General features: G+C 40.4%; 1 protein-coding gene across 2 annotated transcripts in view; it reads right to left on the reverse strand.

Annotated features, from left to right (window-relative positions):
* The window catches only part of capn5b (calpain 5b), a 46,812-nt gene extending 40,135 nt beyond the window's left edge, over window positions 1-6,677 (reverse strand). For both annotated transcript variants that reach the window (XM_047607864.1, XM_047607863.1), the window contains exon 1: window positions 6,476-6,677. The gene's annotated coding sequence lies outside the window, so the exon portion shown is untranslated. The remainder of the gene's footprint in view (window positions 1-6,475) is intronic.
* Window positions 6,678-8,817: the final 2,140 nt, after the last annotated feature.

Genomic DNA, 8,817 nt, shown 5'->3' on the forward strand with positions numbered 1-8,817 from the left:
TGTCCACTTTTGTTACATGTTCAGCTGCAGAATGAATCCAGTGAAATGAAGCAGAATAAGCTGTCACAAACCTGAAATTTAATGTCCCCATATGAGGACGCAGGGTCTCGGGAGGATAGGCTTTGTGTGGTTGCAACAATAACGACTATTTTGTTGAAAAACAATGGGGAAATTAGCATCTTTTAGCACCAATAACAACTTCTGAGGTAGGACGTACATTCAAAGTGTCTGAATCCTTCCTCTCCCACTGCAACCAAGTGGTGTAGTAGCTGTGGTACCTTAAGGATGTTTAGGTAGAGTGTGATGCTAAAAAGACACCAGTGTGTAATCCACCTCCTTGAGGCACTCAAGTCTTTCTAGGAATGCGCTTTCCTGCAAAAAAAAAAAAAAAAAAAGGACGGCGCGGGGGAGAGATGTTGACATGATGTGGGAGGGCTCGGTGCTCTGCAGCGTTTCAAAACTCTTCTTACAACTCTGACATGAAATGTTCCTGTGATCTTGTTTTGCGTCAGCCGCGGTAAGATCAGAAAACAGCACGCACATGGATCAGCGTGTATGCATCCCATTTACACCTGGCAGCCACATGCAACCTGCATCTGCCACATGCCAGAACATGTCTGCAGTCAGATTGACTCGCGCTGTAGCCGAGTGTAAAGGAGATCTGCACAGTGTGGTATCATTCAATAGATAACACTTTGCTGATTCAGCACTGAGTACTTCTAAAAGTGGGGCTGTCACAATGGAAAGTTCAGATCACACTCAAACTGATGCAGCAAAACCCAGAAATATCTTCTTCCTGGTCTAAACACTGCACCACAATTATAGCTGTAAGTAGGATATTCAGTTGTGTTATACTAGTAGAAGTCATCCACTCATACTTTACAGTTTTGACAACACATTTGTATTTGGTTGCTGTTGTAGACGTAAATAAGTCTGACTTATCTTTTAGGCTTATTTTAAACAAAATATTTGTCCAGTTTCTGAACATCACAGGTGAATATTTGCTGTGTCTTTTGTGAGAAACCGAACATCTTTAAATTTTCAGTTGTTGGTCAGATAAAAATAACCAAGAGGAATATGTCAGCTTGAATTCACAGACTTGCTTATTTTATAAACCCCTTCACGGTTTATAAACAATGTGACGTTTGTTGAGGGGCGGGGCTTAACTGGATGCCAAACATCTCAAACACTGTAGCCTGTAAACGGTGGTTAGCATATTTGAATAGACTGTTTTGGAACAAATGGACGAGGAAAACCGAATTTTAGAGAATATATCAATACACTCATTATTTTAAAAAGTTGACTCTGACTGATCAGCCTTGCGATAAGCTAGCAACTTGTCCAGGGTGTACCCCGCCTCTCGCCCGATGCCGGCTGGGATAGGCTCCAGCAACCCCTGCGACCCTAGTGCAGGATTAAGCGGTACGGAAGGTAAAATGAGATGAGATGACTCTGACTGATATATTCACCAACCCCTATACTGTCACTCACTGGATGGACGAGTTGACCAAAGGACACAGAGGGGACAAAGTCTGGTCTGTCTTTATGAAATGAAGCCTCTCCAACAAAGATGTTACAAGAAGTAAGTGGAACCACTGCGGAGGGTAAAGTAGTAAATGCAACTCCTGCTTGGACGCCCCTGAAACACGCAAGTAATGTTGCATTAGTTCACGGTTAGCATTAGCAAGAATCCCCTAAATAATGATTAACTCAACATTATCCAGGCTGAAACTGATGATGCATTACATATTAATCTTATCTGATAAGATAAGTTCTTTTTTTTAATCGCCAAAGCCAAATCTAAGTTGTCTACGACTGGCAGTGGCCGGCAGGTGATAAAACTTCAAGTTAGCGTTTTTCGATTTTTCGGTTTCAGCAGCCAAAAATACAGGAAGAGACATTTTCATGGTTGAAAGTGACAGTGTTCGCCTCAAGCTTCCCTCTGTTTTGCCTCCGGTTAACATCATGACGTAGGCTGTGAAGGGGTCTATACTGTTTACAAATCTTTTATATAACACTTCATTGATTAGACATAATGGCACCATAATTAAAACAGCAAACAGGACATTGTAATACTAGTAGCTGCTACTGTAGATGATATTATATCCCCACATTTGTCTAAAAAAAAGAAAAAAAATATGGATATTATGATACATATTTACAGATATACATATCTGGAGCTTTTTGGCTGCATATTGTTATTTGTTTGTTGCAAAGACAGTTAAAGATATTTGTAGCTCATTCAATATTAATCATTAGCTGCATGCACATTCCAGTTCCACTCTTGGCAGATGATGGGCTAATCGGATATAATTAATTAGCAATTAGTTGACGTACAAACTCATGTAATACAGAGAGCATAAAATATTAACGAGCTGAAGTAGGATGTTTACATTCCACTCCCGAGCGTACGTATCGACTTGGTTAAGTAACAACCGAATACAGTTCAAGTCCTAACGCCACACGGCTACCGAGCTAATTGGGCTGCGCGGACCCAGGTCACCTTCCAGAGAAGCTCCGTGATATTTAATATCTGGAGGCAAACGAACAGAAAACGAAGAGGTGCCGCATGAAAAAAAAGACATCAGGAGCAACATGAAATCTGACTACTGTAGCTTTCAAATACCATTAACCTGAGGCCTTAAGGAACTAACTTTTTCTGACATTCAGAGGAATCTAATAGTTTCAGCAGAGCTGTGTCATGTCGAATACAAACAAGCAGAGAAACAAGCTCTGGATCAGCAAACCAACAGCAGCTTTAACAAACTGAAACCAGTACTTACGTCTCAAAGCATTCACTCACCTAAATGATCAAATATATAATAATAAAGTAACCGTGCTACTATAGATTAGAGGCCTCAGTCTGCTTCATCTTGGAGCTTAATTAAAGAAAATATCCAGTTCAGAGGAATTAACAAGCTAGTTGACTCTTGAGAGAGTGATAAAGTCGATTCCTGGGGGAACGAGGAGGTCACAGTTGGAAGCCGAATCTGACAGATGGCGTGGCGTCTTGGCTCGTGACTGCGATGGGGAAAACCATGCTGTCATTTGGCCTCGGTGGACAGCCAGCAGCATTACCTGCAGAGAGCAAATCCAGAGACGCTAGTAGGCTCTAAGCCGTCACCAACGTAGCAAGCAAAACAACAACAACAATCACTGATCTGAATTAAAGCCGCAACAACACCACAAACTGTCAGTGTAGGCTGCATTCAGCTCGAATGCTCTACTCATGTCCCCCGTCATGAAGCTCGCACTGAGAAACACTACTGTTAAATTTGACGGCCACTTTTCATTTAGCTGTCAGAAAAAAGCACTTATTAGCCTTATTAGTCGTAGTCATTTCATTTTTTGTCAACTTTTAATTGCATTTAGTCCAACTTTAACTAACAACAATAATTCTGGCAGCTGTTTTATACGTCGTCTTTAAGCAAAATACTAATCTGAATGTTTCTCACTTTGGGCCAATTTAATTAAGCTCATATACATACAGCGGAAATTTGAATCCATCTCACGCGTTATAGCCTCCGTTAATTTGCAGATAAATGTAATAAACAGGATCAGAAATGACTGTAAATGATTATTACTTCTAGCTCTTTTTGGGGCTCCACCAACTCCTGAGAAAACAACTTTATGAATATGATGAAAGAAAAACAATAATCTTTGGGTTTGGAAGTTTCTATCTCCTTCGTGGTATTTTCTTTTACCTACACTTGACTAATTGACAATCAATTCTTCTTTCTCAATTCTCAATTTTAATAATTTATACATTTAGAGAAAATCTCTACTTAATGTTAATGTTTTACACAGAGGGTTCATTTTGCTAGCGATCACAACAACATGATTAGCTAACACAGCTGGATTCATTGTATTCTTGGGATGTGTTGTTGCCACCAAGATGTGAATTTTTCTGGTCACAAAAATTAGATTTTAATATAACAGAGTGTGACTTAACAGAGCAACTCACAAGGATAATTCACTGACAGCCCCAAAAACACTGCAATATTTGTGTTTCACTAGACCAAGAGACGCAGCCTCACACTGATCAGCAAATCAAATTAGTTGTTACTTCTGGTTGGAATTGCTTTACTTTTTTTTTTCATGATAAAACTACAAGCGAAGTTGTCACCTCATATGATATAATGAAATTATCCAGCTTTGTTTCTCTCCATCTGGTTTGCAAAAATAAATCCAGTTGTGTGCACTTTGATTGCTGATGGTTTCCTTTCCTTTAATTCAGCAACAATCATTAATGAAATTAAACCCCAATTATAACAACTTGCAGGAAGTGCGTTTCACAGTATTGTATTGAACATGACTGCACGGTGCCATCTATCTCCTGCCAGCCAGAAGAGTGTGGGCACTGTGCTGTAGCGCTAGCTGGCCAGCACCACGGACAGCTCCTCACACACCACAGCGACTAGCCCAGGGCGAGCATTTACTGGGCTCCTGGACCAATAAATTGTCCAGAATAACATTCCTTTTACTCATATCTAGGCGGCGGTATCAATGGATAATAATGTGAAAGGCTACACACACACTCTCCCTGGCATAACAGCGAGAGCCTGTTCCTCTAATGGTTTTAGTCCGGGTATAATGTCCATGTTGTTGTGACTCAAGGCCCGCTCTCCGGAGTGATTGATGTATGGTGTGCTTGCAGGTCTGAACCTGCGCTCCAGCAAATAAATAAATAAACAAACAAACAAACAAACCTATACAGATTTACCTCCAAGCACAGCAGCTACGTCGGCTCCGGTCTCATTCATGTAAAGCGTGATGTGAAATGTAAATGTTGCAGACAAGTGCACCAACACTATGCGCAATAATCAGTCACCCAGAACAAAAGAAACAATACCCACGCCGAGAAAATCACCCGAGAAATAACACTGCTGTGATTCGTGGTCAAGGAAAACATATTTTTCTCTGCTAGAAGTCGTGATTGCAACTGTTCACAAAGCTGATGCACGCACCAGGAGGCAGCCGGCTGTGGTAATATTCTGGTCAGGGACGAGGGAGGGAGGAGTGTGTTCGGAGGGTGTTGCTGGTGACTGATTGAGTCTGCTACTGCTGACAGACTGATTGCACTCAGAGAAGTGAACGGGGAGCAGTAATGCACCAGTATACCACAGAGAAAGAGAGGGAGAGGTGGAGTGGGAGAAGGAAAATAGAGGAGGAGGGAGGGGAGGGGTGCGCCAGACCATCCTTTCTCCTGCATCAGGGAGGAGGGCTATCCCGGCTCCCTCCCCAGCATCGTGATCTCCTCTCTGCAGTATCTTCCAGCTACTGTAGGCTTGGCCATGACATACGAGACTCGCACTGAAAGTCCACTCACACGTCCATTTAACATTTAACTAACAGGACGCATCAAACACATTTCAGTTACCAAAACTCTGAACGATTTTATTTGCCCCATGAATAAAATAAGACGTTTAGGCCGCTTCATTGTTGGAGTTTAATCCCAATAGTAACGAGTGTACTGCATTTATGGTGAGATTAAGTCGCATATTAGGTTCAGAAGAGGGTTTTTCACACAAAGCAGACGTGTTCATGTATGTTTAGTAAGACGATACTGCAGCATTTATTTTAACTTATAAAGAAAAATGTGTAGGAATTTTAGCCCACTGTGGAAACCCTTTTCAGAAGTGCTGAGTCCACACTTTTGGACCATTAAAACCCGGCAAGTAGTCTGAACCGAGCCACGGATTTGTTAACACGCATTCAGTCACCTCTCAGCGCTCTGCAGAACAAATATACTTCTGAAATGATTAATTTATCGCTGCCCATGCGGAGGAAAACAGGGTCCAGAGCATCACGCAGGAAGTCCCGGTTTGACATCAGCTGGCAGCAAAACTTACAAAGCATTTAATTTTCCCCCAAAGCAGCCATTATTGGTGGCAGATATTAACTGTTTTGGTTGCTCGCTCCTGCACGCTCTGCCTTTCAGATACCGTCTTCGGATTTGTAAAAGCAGCTGCAGCTTTATCTCTGCTGTGAATTTTAGATATGAAATTTGAAATATTTAGCGAGCTATACTGACAGCCCCGCCTCGCCGAGCGCTATTACTATTCATGTTTTTGCAGCGAACATGATGACAAGCCTGGAAGCGTGCACAGAGAGACATTCAAGCAGCGAGAGCGGCACTAATGTCCAGGATGTATCACATATGCCGCTTTTTTTTTTCTTTTTTTTCTCTCTTTGCGCAAATATACAATAAAAACGCGCAGCTCGTTTCACACCGGGGTTGATAAACATTCCCCCACCTCCCTCCTCCATCCCGTTTTCGGCTCAGCAAACCCCGCGCACAGAGAGGCCAAATAAATCAGACAGCTACGGTAAGTAAGTAATAGGATCTCGGATCTCCTGAGATTTAAACAAGCCGTTTTCGTGCGACTCTCCCACCGCCGCCTCTCCATCTCCAGCAGCCTCCTATTAAAGAGGCACCTGCCCCGGCGCGCGGAAAGCTGCATGAACCGGTTACCTGAACCGAGGCCTCTCCCGTGGCAACGTGGGTCTCTCTCGGGTCCTCCTCCGGGGGCGGGGGGAGGAGGAGGGGGGGTCCAGCCGGTCCGGCTCTGACTCTCCGGGGGCTGCTGGGATTCCTCACCACGCTCTCTCCCTGGTCCGCTGGCGGAGCTCCTCTCTCCTCTCTCCTCTCTCCTCCTCTCCTCCTCCTCGGCAGAGCAGCGGCACAACAAGAAGCCCTGCTCTCCTGATTTCAAAATAAAAGCATGAGCAAGTATAACGAGTCCCTTTGTTGAAAGCAAGTCAGTCATCAAATGACAGCAGAATATCATGACAGGTGCAATGTGAATCATTATACCAATTAAGACATAAACGAATGAACATAATTAAACAATTATAGGGCACTCATTGAAACACTTGGAAATTCAAAATGTGAAAGTTTATTTCGAATATGTATATGAGGAAATAAACGTTCAAGAAATAATAGAAAAATGTCAAAATTTAAATACGACTATTATTCAAGAATACACAGTTGTAGTAAATAATAAGGAAAATGCAAAATAAATATTCTAACAATTTGTGATTTGATTTACATACTCGACAAGGAGTGGGTGGAAGTATAAAAAAAAATAAACTTATTAAATCACACCGCTCTTCCTTAAATCATTAATTAATGATAGTTATAAATTGCTTCTTGTCTTATCTGTGTAAATATACACATGAACTGCAATACAATGACAACCCCAGAGTGTTGTTATTCTAGGGCATAAGACCTTTTTTTAAAAAAAAATGTTTATTTTTAATTTTCATGTAGAAAATCAAGATTAATGAATTTACCTTATATGGTTCATTACGGTGGTAAACAAATGTAAATATGTTTTAAGACGTGTATTGCTCTTTCTGTGTCAGTGTAAATGTGATACATAAACAGTTATCATGGTAGAGGATACATTAAAATAGTCAACAATTTTGAGCACAGGTCATGCGATGGTGCTAAGACCACAAAAAAATTGTATGATGGGGACTGTACATTATAGAGCTTCTTTGACTTGGAATATGCTCCCATGTTGTAATGTCAGATACATCAGTAGTAGATTTTATCTTAAAAAGTTACTTAAATATAAATAAAATATAAATACATGGAAAATAGCTTTATTTTAAAATAGATATTTGAGAGCGAATACTTTTAGCAATACAGTGAAGTATGCTTTCGAAGCACTTCTCTTATTGTAAAGGTATAAACAGGAAGTATCTTAGTACCTCTGCCTTTACTTGACAGGGTTCTTCGCCTCTAACAGAGAAAGGCGGCTGCGCAAGTGGTAGAGGAGGATTTATGGGGGGGCGCACTGCGCATGCCCCTTACAAACAGGCCTGCTGTAATCCCCTTTGTCACAAATAACAAGAGGATGCAATATGCTGTAATTAAGTAAAGCTATGCGCTTAATTACAGCCTTCCACTTCTTTATATAAAAACAAACTGAAAACAAACACATGACAGACAAATATACACAGGCAGGTTTATTTTGAAATTAAACGTAATTATCATGTAATTTATTCATGTGGCACATTTAAAAAATAAAAGTACTTTCAGTTGATAAGGATGTCATCGCTTGTAACCGGTTGTGTAGCAGTAATCTAAAGCCTGGTTGAGCTTCTCACACAGTAAATTCAGATTTTATAGTAGTAAAAAAAAAAAAAAAAGATTAATTTCCAGAACAAAAGTATGCTGCCTATCAAAAGTTTTCATCCCCTTGGATGTTTTTGTCTTTTATAAAATTAAAAAGGTTTTAATTCTGATTCAGATTGTATCAGATTGTCTTCAAGGATTTCCTTACATTTCACAGGGTCCATTTTACTGCTGCTGAGAAGCGTTTCTCTCTGCATGATGCTGCCACCACCATGCTTCACAGCGATAAAGGTGTGTTTTTAGGTGATGTGTAGTGTTTGGTGTCCTCCTATACTAGTCCCCTTTAAGTGATTTATGGGGGAAAAAAGAGTGAAAAAGAGAGATTTTATGGCTGTCTTTTTTTTTTTTTTTTTTACACATGTATATTTTTGCCACAAAGGTGTCCAGAGGGTGCAAATTTTTCAATTAATTTCCAATTAGCATGCAAAGTAATGATGCAATCAAATAAATTTTATTGCTAATCCTTGACATATCCAAGACTCTAATTACCACCCATCATCCTACTGTTCATTATTTTATTTTATTTTTTTGTTTTTTTTTGTAAAAAAAAAATAAATAAAACTTTGTATTTTCAGAACAGCATTTAAAGGGTTAAAATCCTGAAAACTCTTGACATTTTGGTAATTATGAGCAGCTGTGTGATTCGTGAATAAAAGTGGAAAAAATATACT

The sequence above is a fragment of the Mugil cephalus genome, chromosome 15 (assembly GCF_022458985.1).
Source record: "Mugil cephalus isolate CIBA_MC_2020 chromosome 15, CIBA_Mcephalus_1.1, whole genome shotgun sequence".
Classification (NCBI taxonomy): Eukaryota; Metazoa; Chordata; class Actinopteri; order Mugiliformes; family Mugilidae; genus Mugil; species Mugil cephalus.